Source organism: Podarcis cretensis (genome assembly GCF_951804945.1).
Source record: "Podarcis cretensis genome assembly, chromosome: Z".
In the NCBI taxonomy this organism is placed as follows: Eukaryota; Metazoa; Chordata; class Lepidosauria; order Squamata; family Lacertidae; genus Podarcis; species Podarcis cretensis.
The window spans coordinates 13,374,823-13,397,037 of NC_137184.1; the positions used below are offsets into that span (position 1 = coordinate 13,374,823).

The 22,215-nt window shown below is 47.0% G+C and overlaps 1 long non-coding RNA gene across 1 annotated transcript; it reads right to left on the reverse strand.

Annotated features, from left to right (window-relative positions):
• Positions 1-6,583: 6,583 nt before the first annotated feature.
• LOC307208156 lies at positions 6,584-10,758 on the reverse strand. The gene is made up of 2 exons (XR_013835019.1): positions 8,773-10,758; positions 6,584-6,639 (listed from the first exon to the last, which is right to left on the reverse strand). It is a non-coding gene; the product is annotated as an uncharacterized lncRNA (long non-coding RNA).
• Between the last annotated feature and the right edge of the window lie 11,457 nt (positions 10,759-22,215).

Genomic DNA, 22,215 nt, shown 5'->3' on the forward strand with positions numbered 1-22,215 from the left:
CAGCATTTGGTTGTAGTATATAAGGAGCAGCACCTAGCTCTCCCATTACCCTGGGGGTTGGGTTGGGGGTTGGGTCTGGTTTGTTGATGTATTTAGTGTAAATGGAGTTTTTGTTTTTTGTAATTAAAACCTTGCTTAAGTTATTTTGAGTCCCTTTCTTTTTAATGCATGGTCTCCCCAGCAAGCTCTCTGCAGCGCTACCATACTGCAAATAGCCAACATCTTTGGTTATGGGCCCAGCTGCTGAGTGGATGACTGCATATTTTTGGACTCTGAGAAAGGTTTGAAAACTCCTTCTCCTGTTAGTGTAGTTCTGTGGGTCTGGAAGAGTTCCAGAATGGTTGACCGGGTTCCTGAAGCTGAGAAGGCTCTGGTCTTTCCACAGCTAACAGATGAGAACTATAGTTTATGGTCTTTTCGGGTGGAGGCGCTTTTGACCTCTAGAGAAGTATGGACCTATGTAACTGATGACCCTCCTGACCCTGTAACAAATGCTTGGTCGAAAGGAGATGCAAAAGCCAGGGCGATAATTAATTTGGCAGTCAGCGACCAGCAAGTAGTCTATATAAGGAATAAGAAAACTGCCAAAGAAATGTGGGACAGTCTTGCAGCAGTGCATGTTAGAAAAGAGTCAGCGTCTGCATTGACGTTTTTCAAGCAGCTGTACCAGACGAAGTTGCAGCCTGGTGGTGATTTGGCAGCACACTTGAGACGTCTGGAGGTGATACGCGGCAAATTAATTCGAAGGGACATGGACATACCTGATAGTCAGTATGTTTTTATCATTCTTTGTTCCCTTAATGAGGACTTTGATGGTATAGCTAGCCAGATATCTGCCGTCCCACCAGCACAATTAACTGTGGAAGGGGTGACGGCAAGATTAATGGGCGAGTTGGATAGAAGGGAGGCTTGTGCCATAAGCACTCCTATTCCCAGAAAGAATGAGGAACGCCATATACAAACTTGTGGTGATACAATTGCATTTAAAGCTGCCAAGCGTTGTTGGTTCTGCAATAAGCAAGGACATTTTGCAAAGGACTGCAGATCCAAAAGAAAGCAAAGTACTCCTAAGCCTGTTTCTGTTCGTCAGTCAAGGTTGTCAGCCCAGCAGTTGACATCGTACCATAAAGACAGAAACGAGCCGCGAGCTTTTCACGCTCGGACTGCAGATCATAAAAGAATTAAAGGTGCCAAGTGGAAGTCTTTTATTGTGGACTCAGCAGCATCTCACCACGTTTGCAATGATCGAAGCTTGTTTATTTCTTTTGAAGAGGAAATTGGTAATGTACATTTAGCCAATTCACAAGACTTGCAGTCACTTGGCAGGGGTACTGTTAAACTTGACTCTTTAAACATTACAATAGCGAACTGCATTTACTGCCCATCAGTGGACAATTTATTATCAGTAAGGTGTTTTGCTCGTCAAGGCATAAGTGTGCGTTTCTTAAATTCAATGTGTGAGTTTTTTGAGGGGAACAAACGGCTATTGTATGCCCGGGACTCTGATGGTTTATATAGACTGTATTTTCGCACCTACTCCCAATCGCCTATAAATTGCAGAGCAGCACAGTCAAGCCAGGGGTTGAGGAATGTAAGGCCTCATTCCGGGTGTGTACACGAGGCGCATAGAATTCTAGGACACTTGAATTTTGCTGATGTAATTAAGACAAAGAATATTGTTAATGGCCTCAACTTAAAACCATGTAAATTCTTTATGCAATGTCTATCTTGTTGCAAGAATAAGATTAAGGTTGCACACAAGGGTAGGTGCTCAGATAGGAAAGTAACTGAGCCATTTGAGCGTGTACATTGTGACTTAGTTGGGCCACTCCCATCATCATTAGGAGGTTCAAAGTACTGGCTCACTCTCATAGACCAGTATAGTAGATATTGTTGGACTTATGCAATAGCTGAGAAGTCCCAAGCATTTGAGAAGTACAAAGTTTTTTGCAACTGGGTAAAAACGCACTTTAACAAACCTATCAAGAACCTGTTTTCTGACCGGGGCGGGGAATTTGTTTCTGAGGATTTTGAGAAATTCCTGGAAGTGCAGGGGACTACTCATGAGTTATCTTGCCCCTGAAGTCCCTGGCAAAATGGGCTTGTTGAGGTTGTGCAGCGTGACCTGCAAGCAGGGGTCAAAACTTATCTGCATGATGCTAATCTGCCCAAAGACTTTTGGGCTGAAGCGCTTAATGCATTTTGTTATGTTAGAAATCGCAGTTATCATTCTGGTTTAGATGTCACCCCCTATGAGAAGCCGTTTAAAAAACGCCCTAATCTGAAATACCTACGCATTTGGGGTTCAGATGTAATTATGCATTACCCCGCTAAGCAGAAACTGGATGAGCGTAGTGTTCAGGGAAAATTAATGGGCTACCAGCAGGGGGCGTACAGAATTTACATACCAGCAACTGGCAAATTTCATATTACCAGAAGCATGATACAAACTGTAAATTGGAATGGAGTTGCTGTTTTCCAAGATACTGACGGTATAGATAGTACTGAGGAAGAAGAGGAAGAAGAAGCAGCAGCAGCAGCAGGAAATGGTGATTCTGAATTAATGGAAAAAGACAAAAAGCCTGTTGAATCTGATAATTTGTTTGATGATTTAAAGTCACAGGCACCCGAGGGGAGGTTAGATTCTCTTGAGTTTTCTGATCGTGAGCTTAGCCTACAGGCACCTCTTCAGTCTGACAATGATGATTTACAACTTGAAACTAGTAATTTACTTAGTCCCATTAAGTCTGAGGAGTCTGACTCTCCTTCCGGACTGACGTTCAGATAGAAAGAGGCAGAAGCCACAACGTTTTGCTAATGAACATTTTAATACTGTGTATGTCAATAAGGTGGTTTTTGAGCCAAAAAGCTACAGTGACGTTCAGAATTTACCTAAGCACCAAGCTGCAAATTGGTATAAAGCTATGAACTCTGAGATAGCTTCTTTAAAAGAGCATAACACTTGGTCTCTTGTACCACAAACCCCAGATATGAGACTTATTGATTCAAAATGGGTTTATAGAGTTAAAATGAATGACAAAAATGAAGTTGTAAGGTACAAGGCAAGATTAGTTGCTAGAGGTTTTCAACAAATTCCAGGTGAAGATTATGATTTGTGTTATTCACCAAGTGTAAAATATGAAACAGTTAAGCTCTTGTTAAAAGATGCATCACAACGTGGACATTCTGTTTATCACCTAGATATAAAAACTGCATATTTGTTTGCAGATTTAAAAGAACAAATTTTTATGCATGTCCCTGAAGGCATAGACGCCGCTGAAGGTTTGGTATGCAAATTAAATAAATCCCTTTATGGTCTGCACCAAAGTGGAAGGAATTGGCACCAAACTTTAGCAAAAGAATTGCTGGATATTGGTTTTTCACAAGGAAAGGCAGACAACTGTGTGTTTATAAAGGAAAGGGCAAACTCTGTAACAAAGATGTGTGTGTATGTAGATGACGTGTTAATTTCTACAAAAACTAAACAGGAATATGAAGAGGTAGTTTCACAGTTACAGAAGAAATTGGATGTGGTGGAATTAGGCATAGCTAAAAATTACTTATCCATGCAAATTGAGAAAGGCAAAAATGGATCTTTTCTGGTTCATCAAACTGCAAAAATTGATGATCTTGTTGAAATGCTACGTTTAGAAAATGCAAATGGGAAGGAAACGCCTATGGTGTGTGGTTTCACCTTTACAGGTGAAGATAAGCCATTCCCTAACAAAACTTTGTATCGTTCTGCTATAGGCAAGCTAAATTTCATTCAAAGAATCTCAAGACCAGATATAACTTATGCTTTTCACTTTCTGGCAAAATTTGTGGAAAAGCCTACTACACAATGTTTCTCTGCTCTTAAGAGAGTGGTAATGTACCTTAAACATACCAAATATTATAGGTTGCAGTTTACAACATGTATTGACAAAGGTTTTGAAATTTTCTGCGATGCATCTCATGCAGTGGAACAAAATAATTGCAGGGGTGTGTCTGGTATGGTGTTTTCTTATAACGGTTGTCCATTTGAATGGAAGTCCCAGACACAAACCATTATTTGTCTCTCCACAACAGAGAGTGAATTATGTGCATGCGTTCAGGCTACTCGTGATGTAGAATGGTATCTGCAAGTATTTGCAGACCTACACATACAAGTAACACTACCAGTAAAAGTTTACCTTGATTCCCAGAGCGGACTCGCTATCCTGTGTTCAGAGACCAATACGCAGCGCACTAGAGTCTTGAGATTACGTTTGCAGTTTGTAAAGAAACTAATTGCTGATGAGATGATTGTATTTGAATATGTTCCAGGTAACAATCAAATTACGGACATTTTTACAAAAGCACTTCCAAAGGTTACGCATGAAAGACATGTACAAAGTATGCTTTATGTTTTTGTTCCACAATGATGAACCGCAGGGGAAATGTTGAATGGTTTCTTTAAATGTAAAGGCTCATCATTGTTCCACTCGATGTGTATGTCTTTAAGGGGCCAGAGCAAGATAACGAGACCCAGCTTTACAGCTGTGAAACATAGCAGGTGCTGCTGAGTTGTACTGATTAAGGTGTGTCAGCATTTGGTTGTAGTATATAAGGAGCAGCACCTAGCTCTCCCATTACCCTGGGGGTTGGGTTGGTGGTTGGGTCTGGTTTGTTGATGTATTTAGTGTAAATGGAGTTTTTGTTTTTTGTAATTAAAACCTTGCTTAAGTTATTTTGAGTCCCTTTCTTTTTAATGCATGGTCTCCCCAGCAAGCTCTCTGCAGCGCTACCATACTGCAAATAGCCAACAGACTTTGTGTGCTGTTGAAGGGAGTGGGCAGGGGGGTGCATTGACAGTTGGAAGGCAACGCCCGGAGAGCAGGAGGAGAAATGCATCTGGAGCAAACAAGATATGCAGGGTTGGCTGATAAGCGAAAGGAGTGCACTGCCAAAATGCTCTGGCAACACCCAATGAGGCAAGAAGGCAGATTGGGGAATATGATATGATGAGTTACTGTGGTCGGGAGGTGCTGCTAGGGTATAAAAACTGCTTGCTTACGTGTATTAGCCTGCCAGCCTTTGGAAATAATTCCGCTGGTGGCCTCTGCGCAGATCACAATAAACTTTTTCTCCGAAGGAACTGAATCCCTGGTGCTTCTTTGTCACCTCTATGTCCTGGGTAAGCGGGCAAATTAAGGCTTCAGATTTGGGGGCTCGTCCAGGATTTGCCCCAACCCATTGGACCGGAGGCCAGGCTCGACCGCGGTGAACAGCTTGGGCTGGCGCTCGCAGCTCCAAGCGCGCACCCTGCCAGTTTGTAGGGGGAGCTAGCCACACCTTCCCGAAGTGGAGACACCCGGTCGAGGGAGAAAAAGGACGGCCGAGGAAAGGGACCCACAACGGGAGAAAGGTAAGCCCTAAGGGAAAGGGGCTAGAGGCTTGATCAACCTCACCTGGCCGTGGCAGTAAAGTGCCGCCAGTAGGGTAGGAGGGGAGGACAGAGGGGAGCCTGTGGTGTTTGTGGTGTGAAAGAATACTCCATTGAAAGGATGAATGTATATGTGAGGCCGGGGCTTAGCGTCCCCATGGCCAAGTGTGTGTAGGATTGTGAGTTTCTTGGCAGCGCGAGCTCGTCCAAGCCACAGTCTGTAGCAAAACTGGTGTGTTTGAAGAGAAGTCCCGTATAGGAGCGGAGTATTCTGTTAGACATGGGATCTGGAGGCAGTAAATGTACCCCTTTAAAGTGTTTACTGGATAACTGGAGAACAGCTACAAAACATGACGATTGGGGTTTTAAGTTGCAGAAAGAGAGACTCAGAACTTTATGTGAAGTAGATTGGCCCACGCAAGGAACTGGCTGGCCATCAGAGGGCACTCTCGACCTGCAGTTAATAGACCCCCTGTGGCAAAATATAGTTAATGTTCACCCGGACCAGATTCCTTTATATATCCACCTGGAAAACTAATGTGGAAAAAAATCCCTCGTGGCTGGAATCCTGCCGCAGTAGAATAGACCAGGGCGCCCGCCTGTGTGCGGTCAGAACGAAGCCAAACCCCCCGGTCTTACAGGACCCGGAAGAAGGTGTATTGAGACCTCCTCCCCCATATGCCCCACCAACAGCACCGTCAGTGCCAGGGGCGGCCAAAGATGATGAATCAGATGAGGAAAAGGGAGAGGATGAGGAGTTTAGACAGACTATTGGAAAGTTGACAAAGGGTGGAAAGAGGTGGACTGAAGAACAAAGGAAAAGAGTTAGAGATTTTGTAAATGACTTTAAGGAAGAAATAGATGTTAGTGGGCACTTAGTGAGTGCCGCGGAGTGTAAAAGGGACCAATGGAGGAAGAAACAGAGACATTGGGAACAGGCTTGGGATAGAGCTGCCCTGCATAAGGCAGCCAAGAAACAAAAGGAGAGAGCAGAGAAGATAGCCCCCCTGCGCCGGGTTTATGACCCACCGGGACCCCCGGGGGTGAACGGGGCGCCAGCGCCACGAACATATACCGTCCAACATGTGCCTTTCTCAAGTGCAGATGTATGTAATTGGCGCAATCAGAACCCCTCTTTTGAGGAGAACCCAGCGAAAATTATAAAATTGTTTGAAGGGATTTTTAAAACCTATAATCCCACTTATGATGATGTACAATATCTCCTGGACTCACTACTAACTACAGAAGAAACTAGGAGAGTCCACACTGAGGCAAGAGCGCATTTGCGGGCTCTAAACCTGGGTGAGGTGGCCATAAATATCACCTACCCCGAGAAACCCCTAACTGGGATTACCAAGAAGTGGGAGGCCAAAATTCTTTAAATACGTACCGCCAACATGTATTGACTGGGATGAGGCGGGCCTCCCGGAAGCCTACTAATTTGATGAGAGTTAGGGAAGTGATTCAGAAGCCTGAAGAGCCACCTGGAGCGTATTTAGAAAGACTGAAAGAGGCATATAGACAGTATACTCCCCTGGACCCAGATGACGGAGCAAATGCCCCCATTTTGAAGGCCGCCTTCGTAGCCCACGCAGCTTCCGATATTCGCCGAAAAATCCAGAAGAATGAAGGGTTCATGGGACATTCTTTGGAGTGGATGTTAGAAATAGCACAGACTACTTATAACCAGAGAGAGGAGGAAGCTCAGAAAAAGAAAGAGAAATACCAAGCTAGGAAGTTAATGGCGCTATGGACTAGCGGTCCTTTGGGAGGAGAAGCAACCCGGGGAGGAGGGCGAAATCGCTTGGGACGGAACCAATGCGCGATCTGCCGGCAGGAAGGGCACTGGAAACGGGAGTGCCCGCAAGCACAACAAGAAGCCAGGGGACGAGGAGCTAGGATATCCGAACCCGCCCAGGCTACACCAGGCCCAGGTCCAACACCCTGGGCTCCTGGGAATCAAGGGAGGGGTAGAGGAAGAGGCCAAGGGCCTCCATGGATGCCACCACCACAGCGGCAGCCGGGAGCCATGAGCCTGAGGGAAGATGAAGAGACTTATTAGGACAGACCGGGCCCAGCTGATATAGGTTCCCGTGAGCCCATGGTCAAGATACAAGCAGGGAACCAAATGATGCCTTTTTTAATGGACACAGGAGCAGCTTACTCTGTTGTCCCAATCCCCATGACTAAGCCTACCACCAAAACAATCAGTGTAATTGGGGCAACTGGGAAATCACAAAAAGCCCCCTTTCTACAGCCTGTAACTTGTAAATTAGGAGGCCAGGTAGTACAACATAAATTCTTGTACATTCTGGAATGCCCCATCCCATTGTTGGGCCGAGACTTATTGGCAAAACTACAAGCTCAAATTTTCTTCAACCCATCTGGGGAAGTTGCCATGTCCACTGGGCCCATCGGAGAGTGGGCCCTAGAGGTACCATTGAGGGAACATTGGTGCCTCATGATGGTAGAAGAAGAGGAGGGAATTGTCCCTGATGAACTCCTCAATGAGGTAAACCCTGAAGTGTGGGCAGAGGACAACCCTCCCGGCATGGCCAAAAATATACCTCCAATAATTGTAAAGCCAAAGCCATTTGCCAACCCAGTAGCTGTGAACCAATATCCTATCCCGAGGGCGGCAGCAGAGGGAGTATGGACCCATCTAGCTCGGCTTCTTCAGTATGGCATTCTGAAACCATGCCAGTCACAGTGGAACACCCCCTTACTCCCTGTAAAGAAGGAGGGAGGAGAATACAGACCAGTCCAGGATTTGAGGCTGGTGAATCAGGCCGTGGAAACGCTCCATCCAAATGTGCCAAACCCATACACATTATTGAGCCTTATTCCACCAACAGCTCGGTGCTTCACAGTGCTGGATTTAAAAGATGCATTTTTCTGCTGCAGATTAGCAGAAGAAAGTCAGCCTTTATTCGCATTTCAATGGACTGACCCAGGGACTGGCACTAAGGTTAAATACACCTGGACTAGGCTCCCACAGGGGTTCAAGAATTCCCCAACCCTTTTTGGGGTGGCATTGGCCTCAGATTTGGCTAATTTCCCCACCTCCCCAACTAGGGTCTTACTGCAGTATGCAGATGATCTTTTATTGGCGTGTTTGGACAAAACAACATGCATGAAAGCCACCAAGGACTTGTTAAACCACCTGGCCGAGGCTGGATACCGGGTATCCAAGAAGAAGGCACAGATATGTCAACCAACTGTAAAATACCTTGGTTTTGACATCTCTCACCAACAGCGAACTCTAAGGGAGGAAAGAAAACAGGCTATTATCCAAATACCAGAGCCAAAGAACCGCAGGGAGCTCCGTGGTTTTCTGGGATCCGCAGGGTTCTGTAGGATATGGATACCTAACTACAGCAGCATTGCTCGGCCCCTGCATGAGTCAACTAGGGGAACAGAGAAGGATCCTTTTATATGGGGCAGAGAACAGCAGCAGGCTTTTCAGGATCTCAAAGTGGCATTACAACAAGCCCCAGCGCTTGGCATCCCAAACCCCGAGAAGCCTTTTACCCTGTTCATAGATGAAGACCAGGGGGTAGCCAAGGGAGTTTTATGCCAAAAACTGGGAAATTGGCAGCAACCCGTTGCATACTTATCAGAGAGGCTAACCTCAACAGAACAAGGGTTGCCCCCCTGTATGAGAGCGGTTGTGGCAGTGGCCACCCTACTCACAAAGGCAGATAAATTCACGTTCGGACAAGACACCACTTGTGTGACTCCACACGCAGTCCCAGCCTTACTTGACATGAAAGGCACCTATTTCCTATCACAAGCAAAAATGAGGAAGTGCCAGATGCTGTTATTACATCCACGCCTGACGTTTCAGGTTACCACAGCCCTTAACCCAGCTACCTTATTACTGGTAGGAGAAGGTGAGGGACCGACCCATGATTGTGTAGAGGTCATGGATGAAGTGTATTCCAGCAGGCCTGACCTTAAAGATAAGGCAAACCCACATTGGCCTTCATGGTTTGTGGATGGAAGCAGCTTTGTTGAGGCTGGACAGCGAAAGGCAGGATATGCAGTGGTAGCCCTTGAAAACAACGTGGTCAAGGCCAGTTCACTCCCACTGGGAACCTCAGCCCAACTGGCTGAAATAACGGCACTTACCAGGGCTCCGTGCCTAGCAAAAGGGGAAAAGATCAATATCTATACTGACTCAAAGTACGCTTTCCTCACCCTGCATGCCCACGGGGCACTGTGGAAGGAAAGAGGTCTGCTCACCTCCAGAGGGGGTCAAGTGGCACACCCTCAGGCGCTCTTAGACCTTCTGGACGCTGTCTGGGAACCTGAAGAAGTGGCAGTGATACACTGTTATGGACACAAAACTGGACCTAGTGAAGAGGCCAGGGGAAACCGCCTGGCTGACCGGGTAGCAAAGGAAGCAGCCCGGGGTTCATCCCCAACACCTTTCATTGGGGCCCTGGTACCAGAAGAAATTCTGGATAACAGCTTGAAACCAAGGTACTCTGCCCATGAGGTGGCTACCGCAGACGCTGAGGAGCTAAGGCTCTCTAAAGAAGGATGGTATCTCACCCCTGATGACCGGATATGGATCCCAGGATCATTATCCCGGCAAGTAATTCAGCGGTACCATGAGTCCACCCATGTGGGACCTGATGCCACGACCAAGCAGCTGGAAAAGTGTTTTTATGTGGCCAACCTTTACCAACTGGCTGCCCAAGCTTCCAGGAAATGCACGTTGTGCCAAAGGAACAACCCTAGAACTGGACACTTGGCTCCACCAGGAGTTCAGCACAGTGGGACGGCACCCATGGAGGACCTTGTTGTGGACTTTACTGAATTACCTCGATGTGGATTGTATCATTATTTCCTTGTGGCAGTATGTACGTACACAGGATGGGTTGAGGCATGGCCCACTAAGACTGAGCGGTCATCTGAAGTCACTAGATGTCTGCTGCGGGAAATCATTCCCCACTATGGTTTGCCCCTCTCTATAGGATCAGATAATGGCCCAGCGTTCGTGCATTCAGTTTTACAGGAATTAGCAAAAATAATGCAAATAAACTGGAAATTACATACTGCATATAGACCCCAAAGTTCTGGGAAGGTGGAAAGAATGAATAGGACTTTGAAAAATCAACTGTCCAAATTGACCCAAGAAACAGGGTCTAATTGGGTGTCCATGTTGCCCTTGGCTTTGCTTAGAGTCCGTAGTCTCCCATCGAAACGTACTCACTTGTCACCCTTTGAAGTGATGTTTGGAAGACCGGTTCCTTATGTGCGCATGCTTTCACCTATCCCTGTTCAAGATGTGGAGTTGAATAATTATGTACAGTCACTCTCCCAAGTTTTTCTCTCTCTCAATAGGTGGGCCCAAGCTCGGACTCCTTGCATTTTAGTCGAGTCCTTGCACCAGTTCAACCCAGGTGATGAAGTGTGGGTGAAAGACTGGGCCCAAATCCTGCTGCAACCGTGCTGGAAGGGACCCTACACTGTTCTCCTCTCTACACCCACTGCTGTGAAGGTTGCTGGTGTTACCCTTTGGGTCCACCACACTTGAGTGAAGAAAGTAGTCTCTGATTGGACTGTGTCCCCACATCCCGAGGACCCCCTCCGGCTGACCATATCCAGGTGCCCAGTGGACAACCGCCCTGCTAGCATCACTCCAGACGCTGATGCTTCTACGCACGGCTGAATAAGTGGATGGGAGGGACGCCCGCCGGCAGCGCCCCCAACGTTCCAGATATTAAAACTAAACCCCTGAAAATCTTGTGGTCCAGGCAAGGGCAGGGTCCCAGATTAGTATTATTTGGTGTGCCAACACCCCTGTAGGAATTTTGTCCCCGTGCTCTTGCCCTGTGCAGGTAGCTGTTTATTCTTGTGGGTGTGTGGCAGTGTATTTTTCCTCTCAACCCATCCCCGGAGGGCCGAGACTATCACCCGCCCACCATAGCTACATGCACCCCACCAATATTGAAGGTCGATACTGCTATACTCTAGGCCCCAACTCTCAGTCCTGGAACTGCCCTCATAATGTCTGATTATTGGTGGGAGGAACCATGGAATCAATGGGCATGGTGGGTAGGAGTGATATGTACCGCCCTGATCATCTGGATGGTCTTTTATTTCTGTTGGCACGAACGCCATAGGTTTTCTGGAAGGAAGCGATCCCCCTCCATCCCCTTGATGATCCTTCTCCTATTTATGGTGGGAGAATCCACTCCCAAGGCCAAATATTCCAGGCCTTAAATCGTAATAGCATTTTCCCCACACATGAAATGAGAAGACAGGGGGCTCAGAGTCTCTATAACAAGTGGCTTCAATTGGCAGAAATAGTAGCCCATGAAGCAAATAAAACTGCTTGTCTTGTTTGTACCCTTGGACCCTTTGATGGAGGAGGAGGAATGCCCATGCTCCCCGTACCCCTCAATCGTTCTCAGATCCAATATACGTATAGTCCATCCCGCCCAACTCCTTATTGGAACCATTCAACTCCATTACGAGTTTATAGGGTCTCTGGATGGTTCTGTACTAATAAAACCCGAAATGCCGTTTACAACCATACGAGGTTTTTAGGACGGTCATCATGTAATTGTACATGTGGTCCTTTGGACATCTCTGAATGTGGCGGGGCTTGTACTAACCTTGCACTCCTGGAGGGAGATTCTCAAGCCAGCTGGACCTCTTCTCAGCGCGGCAGTAATATTTATTGGATTTGTGGGACAAAAGCTTAGCACCTCTATCCACGGAACGGGTATGGTGTCTGCTTTCCAGCATTTCTTGTACCTCCAATGTGGATACCCTCTTCCCCATCCCATCGTAACCGCCGCTCTGTTGATATCTCCAACATCGCGGGGGGGTAGTAAACAAACCTGGGGAAAGGACGAATGGCCACCTGAACGCATAATTGCCCACTATGACCCTGCCTCCTGGAATCCCGATGAGTGGGTGACAGGAGCCCGAGAACCCATTTACAATCTCAATCGCATCATCCGGCTCCAGGCAGTGGTGGAAATCATAGCCAATGCCACGGCCACTGCCCTCCGCCTCGTGGCCACCCAGTTAGATGAAACCCGCACTGCCGTTCTCCAATTACGGTTGGGAATGGACTTTATTTTGGCTAAGCAAGGAGGATTTTGTGCGGCCCTCAACCTGACTGGTGGAGCATGTTGTTTTAACATTTCAGATCATGGCGAAGCCATCCGTAATTTGGCTGCTAGCATTGAAAAAGTAGCCCATGTTCCTATACAAACCTGGGAAGGATGGGATATGTCCTGGCTAGACAAATTCCTCCCAACAGGGTGGCTCCGGGGGCTCTTTGCTATGCTTATGGGACCTTTGCTAATTTTGCTTTTGCTCTGTTTTTGTATGCCCTGCTTGGTGCAATGCTTATGCCCTGCTTGGTGCAATGCTTGCAAAATATGATGCAAAAAATGATGTCCCGAATGATGGGACCCCATGTGATTGCCCTCATGAGAGAGTATAGGCCCATCCCTGCGAACGAACCTATGGATTAGGTTGTTCAGAAGAAGAGGAGGGAAATGAAGGGAGTGGGCAGGGGGGTGCATTGACAGTTGGAAGGCAACGCCCGGAGAGCAGGAGGAGAAATGCATCTGGAGCAAACAAGATATGTAGGGTTGGCTGCTGCCCAGGAGGACTCCCCTGAGTGAGTGCCGAGGGCCCTGCTCCTCTCTGCCACTTACCATCTGGCCTGGGGCGGGGCCTGAAGCCTCAAAAGGACTGTGTGGTGCTTGCTGCCTGCTGCCCAGGAGGACTCCCCTGAGTGAGTGCCGAGGGCCCTGCTCCTCTCTGCCACTTACCATCTGGCCTGGGGTGGGGCCTGAAGCCTCATAAGGACTGCGTGGTGCTTGCTGCCTGCTGCCCAGGAGGACTCCCCTGAGTGAGTGCTTGAGGGCCCTGCTCTTGCCACTTACCATCTGGCCTGGGGCGGGGCCTGAAGCCTCATAAGGACTGCGTGGTGCTTGCTGCCTGCTGCCCAGGAGGACTCCCCTGAGTGAGTGCCTGAGGGTCCTGCTCCTTCCTGCCACTTACCACCTGGCCCAGGGCAGGGCCTGCCAGGCCTCACTAGGACAGTGTTACTGCAGGAGGGGCACAGAGTGTTTTTAAAATGTTTTTTAAAAAATTCTTTTGGATTTTTTGTATGTGGGGGGTGGGGGTGGGATGGATGTTTGGTTGGGTTTGGGGAATTATTTTTTTTATTTTGATGTTTTTGTAATTTTTAAATTTTTTTGTTTGTATTGTTTTATTGGTTTTGTTTGTTTGTATAAGTTGTTATTTTGTTCTTAGGGGGAGGGGTCAGGGCTGCCGGGGAGTGGGCCCCAGCCCACAAAATGGCTGGGACATGTTCCACAGGGGGGAGATGCACTGGGACAACCGATCTCAGTGATCACGGGTAGGAGGAGGAGTTACGCTAAGACCAGACCATGTCATTACAGAGGAGGCAGGTTTAGTCGTTGTCTGAGGACTATTCCTGCCTCCGGGTCTGGTCCTGACCGGATGGATACTAGAATCAGCAAGGGATACCCACATGACCTGAAGGTGCTGCTGTGCAATGCCAGGTCAATGATTCATAAGACCACTGCCATCCATGACTTAATCATGGATGGAGGACTTGACCTGGCATGTGTAACAGAGACTTGGTTGGATGAAGCAGATGGGCCTGTCCTTGCCACTGCTTGTCCACCAGGTTTCTCTTACGCACAGCAACCCAGGTCATGTGGGCGGGGAGGGGGGGTTGCAGTGATTTTTAGAAAGTCATTAGTTTGCACCAGGCATCCTATTGGGAAGACCCAGTTTTCTGAGTGCATGTTCTGGAAGTTGGGCAATAGGGGCAGTACAGGATTCCTTTTGGTGTACCGACCTCCCCGCTGCACCAAGGATTCCCTGCCCGAGCTGCTTCAGGTCGTGGCGGATGTTCTCCTGGAGACACCTAGCTTGGTCGTCCTAGGGGATTTTAACATCCATGCCGACACGACCTTACAAGGGGCAGCTCGGGACTTCGTGGAAAGCATGGCCTCCATGGGGCTGTCCCTGAATAAGTCTGGCCCAACCCATAGCCGCGGACATGCCTTGGACCTGGTGTTTACCTCTATGGATGTTGGTGATCTGACACTAAGTAAAAGTGAAACAAAAGAAGTGCCATGGTCAGATCACTTCCTGGTGCAACTGGACTTCTCTGCGACCCATCCCCTCTGCAGGGAGGTGGGACCAATTCGGATGGTCCGCCCCCACCACTTAATGGATCCAAATGGTTTCCAGAGAGTGGTAGGGGATGCTTTATCCCATGTTGATGGCTGTTCAGCTGATTCCCTGGTGGCCCGCTGGAATGCGGAGTTAACCAGGGCTATTGACTGTTTGGCTCCGAAGCGCCCTCTCCGATTGCATGGAGCCCGGAGAGCCCCGTGGTTTTCCACGGATCTGAGGGCAATGAAACAATCTTTGAGACGGCTAGAGCGCCGGTGGCAGATAACTCATTCCGAATCTGATCGGACACGGGTTAGAGCTCAACGTCGAGCCTACCAAGTGGCGATAGCGACGGCGAAGAAGAATTTCTTCACCGCCTCTATTGCATCTGCAGAAAACAGCAACAGGAGACTTTTTCAGGTGGTTCACAATTTAGCGGAACCACCTGTAACATCGGGGCCCAGTACGGGCCACATGTTCTCCTGCAATGATTTTGCAAAGTTTTTTGCAGATAAAATCGCTCAGATTCGGGAAGAAGTAGACTCCACCGTGGGAGCAGGGCCAGGGCGGGAGAGTGCTAGAGTTCTGTCTAGTCAAGTTGAGTGGGATCAATTCCAATCTGTTACCTCCGAGGATGTGGACAGGCTGCTTGGACGAGTGAAACCAACCACCTGTCTCCTGGATCCTTGCCCATCCTGGCTTATAAAAGCTAGCCGGGAAGGACTGGGCGATGGGCTTCGTGGGGTGGTGAATGCTTCCCTCCGTGAGGGAGCCTTCCCAGACCCGCTGAAAGAGGCAGTTATTAAACCGCTTCTTAAAAAAACATCTTTAGATGCGGCCACAATGGCCAACTATCGCCCAGTCTCAAATCTTCCATTCTTGGGCAAGGTGATAGAGCGAGCGGTTGCCGAACAACTCCAGGCACGCCTGGAAGAAGCGGACCATTTGGATCCCTTCCAGTCGGGATTCAGGCCTCATCATGGGACTGAAACTACCTTGGTCGCACTGGTTGTTGATCTCTGGCGGGCTAGGGACAAAGGTGAGAGCTGTTTCCTAGTTCTGCTGGATCTCTCAGCGGCGTTTGATACCATCGACCATAACATCCTTCTGGACCGTCTTGAGGGGCTGGGAGCTGGGGGCACTGTCCTACAGTGGTTCCGCTCCTTCCTCCTGGGCCGTGTTCAGAAAGTGGTGGTGGGGGATGAGTGTTCAGACCCCTGGGCTCTCATTTGTGGGGTGCCTCAGGGTTCTGTCCTCTCCCCCATGCTTTTCAACATCTACATGCAGCCGCTGGGAGAGATCATCAGGAGGTTTGGGCTGGGTGTTCATCAGTATGCAGATGATACCCAGCTCTACCTCTCTTTTAAATCAGAACCAGTGAGGGCAGTGAAGGTCCTGTGTGAGTGTCTGGAGGCGGTTGGAGGATGGATGGCAGCTAACAGATTGAGGTTGAATCCTGACAAGACAGAAGTACTGTTTCTGGGGGACAGGAGGCGGGCAGGTGTAGAGGATTCCCTGCTCCTGAATGGGGTAACTGTGCCCCTGAAGGACCAGGTGCGCAGCCTGGGAGTCATTTTGGATTCACAGCTGTCCATGGAGGCACAGGTCAAATCTGTGTCCAGGGCAGCTGTTTACCAGCTCCATCTGGTACGTAGGCTGAGACCCTATCTGCCTGCGGACTGTCTCGCCAGAGTGGTGCATGCTCTGGTTATCTCCCGCTTGGACTACTGCAATGCACTCTACGTGGGGCTACCTTTGAAGGTGACTCGGAAACTACAACTAATCCAGAATGCGGCAGCTAGACTGGTGACTGGGAGCGGCCGCCGAGACCATATAACACCGGTCTTGAAAGACCTACATTGGCTCCCAGTATGTTTCCGAGCACAATTCAAAGTGTTGGTGCTGACCTTTAAAGCCCTAAACGGCCTCGGTCCAGTATACCTGAAGGAGCGTCTCCACCCCCATCATTCTGCCCGGACGCTGAGGTCCAGCACCGAGGGCCTTCTGGCGGTTCCCTCATTGTGAGAAGCAAAGCTACAGGGAACCAGGCAGAGGGCCTTCTCGATAGTGGCGCCCACCCTGTGGAACGCCCTTCCAGCAGATGTCAAAGCGATAAACAACTACCTGACATTCAGAAGACATCTTAAGGCAGCCCTGTTCAGGGAAGTTTTTAACGTGTGATTTTACTGTATTTTTGGTTTTTATGGAAGCCGCCCAGAGTGGCTGGGAAGGCCCAGCCAGATGGGCGGGATATAAATAATAAATTATTATTATTATTATTATTATTATTATTATTATTATTATTAGCGAAAGGAGTGCACTGCCAAAATGCTCTGGCAACACCCAATGAGGCAAGAAGGCAGATTGGGGAATATGATATGATGAGTTACTGTGGTCGGGAGGTGCTGCTAGGGTATAAAAACTGCTTGCTTACGTGTATTAGCCTGCCAGCCTTTGGAAATAATTCCGCTGGTGGCCTCTGCGCAGATCACAATAAACTTTTTCTCCGAAGGAACTGAATCCCTGGTGCTTCTTTGTCACCTCTACGTCCTGGGTAAGCAGGCAAATTAAGGCTTCACTGTTAATAGGATGGCATTCATAGATGGGAGCAACAGGCACTCTGAGCAGCAATAGACTTCTAAGACAAGAGAGAGAGAAGGAGGAGGAGCAGGGATGCAGAACAGTTACACCAATATTACATAGAAAGCTCCATTCTGCAACTTGTGTAACAGGTGCTGAACCTGTGGCTCTCCTGCATATAAAAACACACACCAAAACTTCACAAGTCCCAAAGGGTCCTTTCACCCGTTGTTCTTTCCCCACATGAAAACCATATACATGAGGATCCACTGGCAATGTAAACTGCTGCTGTTTGTATTTTCAAAGGAGGAATGTTTTTCCTCCCTGATTGGTGCAAGCTGGATTTCCTTCAGCAGAGAATTTTAGTAGTTACTGTACAGCAATGGATTTCCTGCATGAAGAAGGGGCAGAATGAGGTCCTCTTCCAAAATGTTTCTGTTTTCAAGTGGGATTCAATCACGTACCAGCAAATCTGTGTTGTGCAATGGAAGTTGATGTGATACTCTTGTGCAACAAACCAGCTCCCTGCTTTAAAAACATCAACTGACTTTGCAATAAAGAAAGCAAAGAAAATACACTGGAAAGTATGGCATAACAATTGCTTTACATAATGTCATATAACCCTGCAAACAAATTGGAATGGGTACTTAATAAACAGCCAACACTGTCAAACCTGCCTGCAAGCTATGTGCAACCAGAGCCGATGTTCAATAAACACATCGTCTGGAAGTATCCTACATGATATCCTACAGTTCTCTTTCAGCTATAAATATTAACCCAAACACCCTTGGTTTAATCTTAAATCTGTTTCTATCTAGCTCCATCTAACCTGATAATGAGCCCCGCTTACATGGAAGTCAACTTGTGGGACCTTTTAAGTTAACTTTACCCCTCAACAGCATGTAAAGAAAAAGGCTGCAAAGAAAATATAAAGGAGAAAGCAAGTATTAAAATTACCAGTATGTATAGTTGTTGAGCTGACTTAAGCCTTTTATGTTAATGTTTCACCCCTAGACCTTGGTATTGGTTGTTTCATTTTTCATTTGCATCTTCAAAAGAGTTTAATAGAGAATTCACACCTTTAAAAAATGAACAATTAGAAAAAGTAAATTTGCATATGATTCCACTGCCGCTGAATGACGTTTCCTGTAACTCATCTTAACAATGATACAAGTAGGGGGTTTTCCATCATGCCCTGATCAAAGGAAATAACTCTGCCCACTTCCAACTTTATCCTTTCCCCTGCTTTCCCTTGCCCCCCTTTTTTTTTTACTGAACTTAAGGAATAGTTTAAAGAAATTCAGAAATATGGAACTGGTGCCTTTTTCAGCTTTGGACAAAAGCCGCTGGAAACATGAAGATGAGCTAGAGCAGGTGGTTATATGCACACTCCCTCACACACACATTGTTACATTTATAAAATCACTAGGCCTTATTATACTTCACCCCCACCCCCTTGGTTATAAATAGAAGTTGGCTCATCGCAAGTTGTTGACCTCAAAATTCTTTGCATTGATCGTCCAACGCATTGGCCTGTGCTGCAACCTAGAAAAAGGTCTCTTGTCAGCTGTACTCTTTCAGATGCCAAGCATGCCACTCGCACTGGCTGGCGGGTTAAAGCTGTTTGAGTTAATTGTAAACGAATGTGAGAAATGATGGGAAGTTGATCTCGCACCCAACAATGCCAGAAAGCATACCCTAAGGGAGGAGGGAATCATTTCACATATTTGTTTAAAACCCTAAAAACCACAGGTGCTGTACAATAGTTAAATTGTAGAAGGATGTGCCAAAGATGGCAATGAGCTACTGAGCTAAGTTCAAGGTGCTGGTTTAGGTGCAGCTTGTGATCAAGATGCCTGATGCATCATCTTGCCCCTTATATACCTAGTTGATCATTGCACTCTGCAGGTGAGGGTCTCCCACAGATACCATCTGTTCTGCTCAATGTAGGAATCGGAACTTTAGTGGCACCTGCCCTTTGGAATGCTCTCCCTGTAAATATTAGGCATCTTCAGTCTGGCTTGGCAGTCTATAGCAGACTCCCACAGTAAGGTCCCTGTTGTGTCTATCTCCTACAATTTTTACCCACATACTCTCAATCTCCCTTCCATGCTCCAAGTCATGGATCTCTTCACAAGTGTAACCAACATTTGCATATAATGCTACTCCTCCCTTCCTTTTTGACCTGTTCATTTTAAGCAGGTTGTACCCCTCAAATTCTACATTCCAGTCATGAGCCTCACCCCACCAAGATTCAGTAATACCTATTAGGGTCATATTTAACATTCCGAAATGCGTTCAAGTTCTTCTTGCTTGTTTCCCATGCTCTGTGCATTGATGTAGAGACAAGTGAAACCAAAAGGCATTCCTCCACACACTGCTGCCTCTGTCCCCTCTCTGTAGAGAGTCACCTGCTACCATCTTCCTTCTCTGGTTGATCTCTGATTGAGTTGCAACTAATCAAATCACTCCCAACAATTAAACAAAGGCACATTGAAAGGTAATGGCCGTATTCAGCGTTAGAGGATCTGCTTTGCACCCTGCTGAGAGCCTGAGGGCCCTGCTCCTGCCTATCTCCACCTGGTCCAGGTGGCAGCCTATGCCCTTTTAAAATGTGGGGGTTTTGGGGGGTGGGTATATATTTTGTGGTTTTATATTTTGATTTTGTTCTGTAAACCACCCTGAGACCTCCAGGTATAGGGTGGTATATAAATTGAAATAATAATAATAATAATAATAATAATAATAATAATAATAATAATAATAAATAATGGGATACAGGTTCAATCCCTGGCAACTGCAAGTAGTGCTAGGAATGTCCCTCTGCCTGAAACCCTGCCAAGCAATACTGTGCCAGATGCACCTGATTTGTCTGAAAGTAGTTTCCTGCTTAAATCAGCTTTTTTCTGAGCCACAAGGACTAAAATCTTTATTGTTTTTAGAGGACAGGACCGTGGCTCAGTGGTGACGTATCTGCTTTGCACACAGAAGGTCCCAGGTTCAATCCCTGGAATCTCCAGGTAAGGCTGGGAACTTACCCTGATTGAAACCCTGGAGAGCTGCTGCCAGTCAGTGAAGACAGTCTGGAGCTAGAGGGACCTAATGGTCTGACTCAGTATAAGGCAGCTAATTTTAATTCTTTGTGTTTCCCAGTTGTGCTGTAATATGCCTTGAGCTATAGGTCCGGAACTGCATTTTTTTAAAACTACGCAGCAATGTTGGTGGCAGCCTGGCAATTGAGGATAGAGTTTCTGGCTTTTATAGCTTCAAATGTAGCAGAGGCTGGACGTCTCCAAAAGGCATTCCTATTTGACAGCTGCTCTGTAGTCAGTCTGGCTGGCTAGTGTCCAGTTTTTGGCAAACAGGTGCTCTGGGTTGAGGGTGTGGGGAGGTGGGGGATAAAGCAAGCATCCAGTTAGCATATTTGGTACGCAACACGAAATGGGCACAGTATTCTAACCAATGTTCAGGGTTTGCATGCATTTGGTCCTGGGCCAGTCAGCCCCCAGAATTTCTAGATGAAACACTGTCTGCCAGAAGATTTCTATGTAAGCTGCTGTGACCCTCGATGCTGGTCAGCAGAGGCACCTACTGTTGGTATCTCCTTAGCCAAAGGTGAAAGTAGCCCTCAGGACAGTTATAAAGTTTCCAGGGTTTCCAAATATTACAGGGTTTGGCTTCTTTTTAATGGTTCCACTTTCTCCCTGTTTAAAGCACTATTTCTGCAAGAGCTTCGGTATTTATTTTTTTCAACCCATTCCTGCTAAAAGAAAAAGCCACTTTATAGCATGTTCTCTGGATTTCCCCCCTCTCTGTGTGTGTGTTTGTGTTTCCCTTCCCCCTTTTATCTGTGCTGGTCACCATTTTTCCTACATGCTTTTTATGGTGTCTTTTGTTCTGGCTGCCATTTTCTTTTTCTTTTGGTGGTGTCCTTTTTGGTGGGTTCCATTTTCCCTTTTTCTTTTTTGTGGTGACCATCATTTCATCCCTTCCATTTTTCTGTGATAGCCATCAGGTCCCTTCTATTTTCATTTCAAATTAGCTCCAGAATGATACACAGCAAAAAAATATGGAGGGCACCAAGCTGACAAAAGTCGCTTGCTGCTGTAGGCCATTATGACTTGGTTTTTAAAAATAAAAAGTATTTTACACTCTAGGTCTGTTCTGTATTTCCTTTTAAGCTACCATTAAGACCAGGGCATTGTTGAGACTGCAAAATTGTGGCCATTTCAGAAATGAATAGGGTGGGGTCAGTGCTTTTTTCCTATAATATTCCTATAATTTTCTCTTAGAGTGGCAATGGCATTCACCTGAGAGGTGTCGGAACTGAGTTCTGGTGACTTCTGGCTGAAAAAAACCCTTAGGTGAGATGAACCCATTAGAAAAACAGATACAGAAGCCTCACTCCCCAGAACGTGGGTTGAAATTTCTCCACCCTATGCATAAATTTGATGAGACGTCCTCTTTAATTTTTCTGCCCGCAAATAAGGCAGAACATTTTTCAATGGGTCTGCTCTGCGTTGGAATAACATTGGATACAATCCTGTACATTTAAAACTACAGGCAACTCCCTGTTTGTGCGGGGGTTGTGTTCCATGTCATTGCACACTTGTGTGAAATTGAGAACCCATTGAAAAAGCCTGAAAACACCCTTTTATATACCCGTCCCCCCTCCACTCTGCCCTTTTAGTGACATTTCCAGGATACTTCTGGGCTTGGTGCTGGGTATGTCTGTGTGTGCAATTGCGCACATATTGGTCACATCTAAAATGAGAGTTGCCTGTACAGTGGTACCTCGGGTTACATACGCTTCAGGTTACAGACGCTTCAGGTTACAGACTCCGCTAACCCAGAAATAGTACCTCGGGTTAAGCACTTTGCTTCAGGATGAGAACAGAAATCATGCTCCGGCGGCGCGGCGGCAGCAGGAGGCCCCATTAGCTAAAGTGGTGCTTCAGGTTAAGAACAGTTTCAGGTTAAGAACGGACCTCCAGAATGAATTAAGTACTTAACCCGAGGTACCACTGTACTGTATATCATAC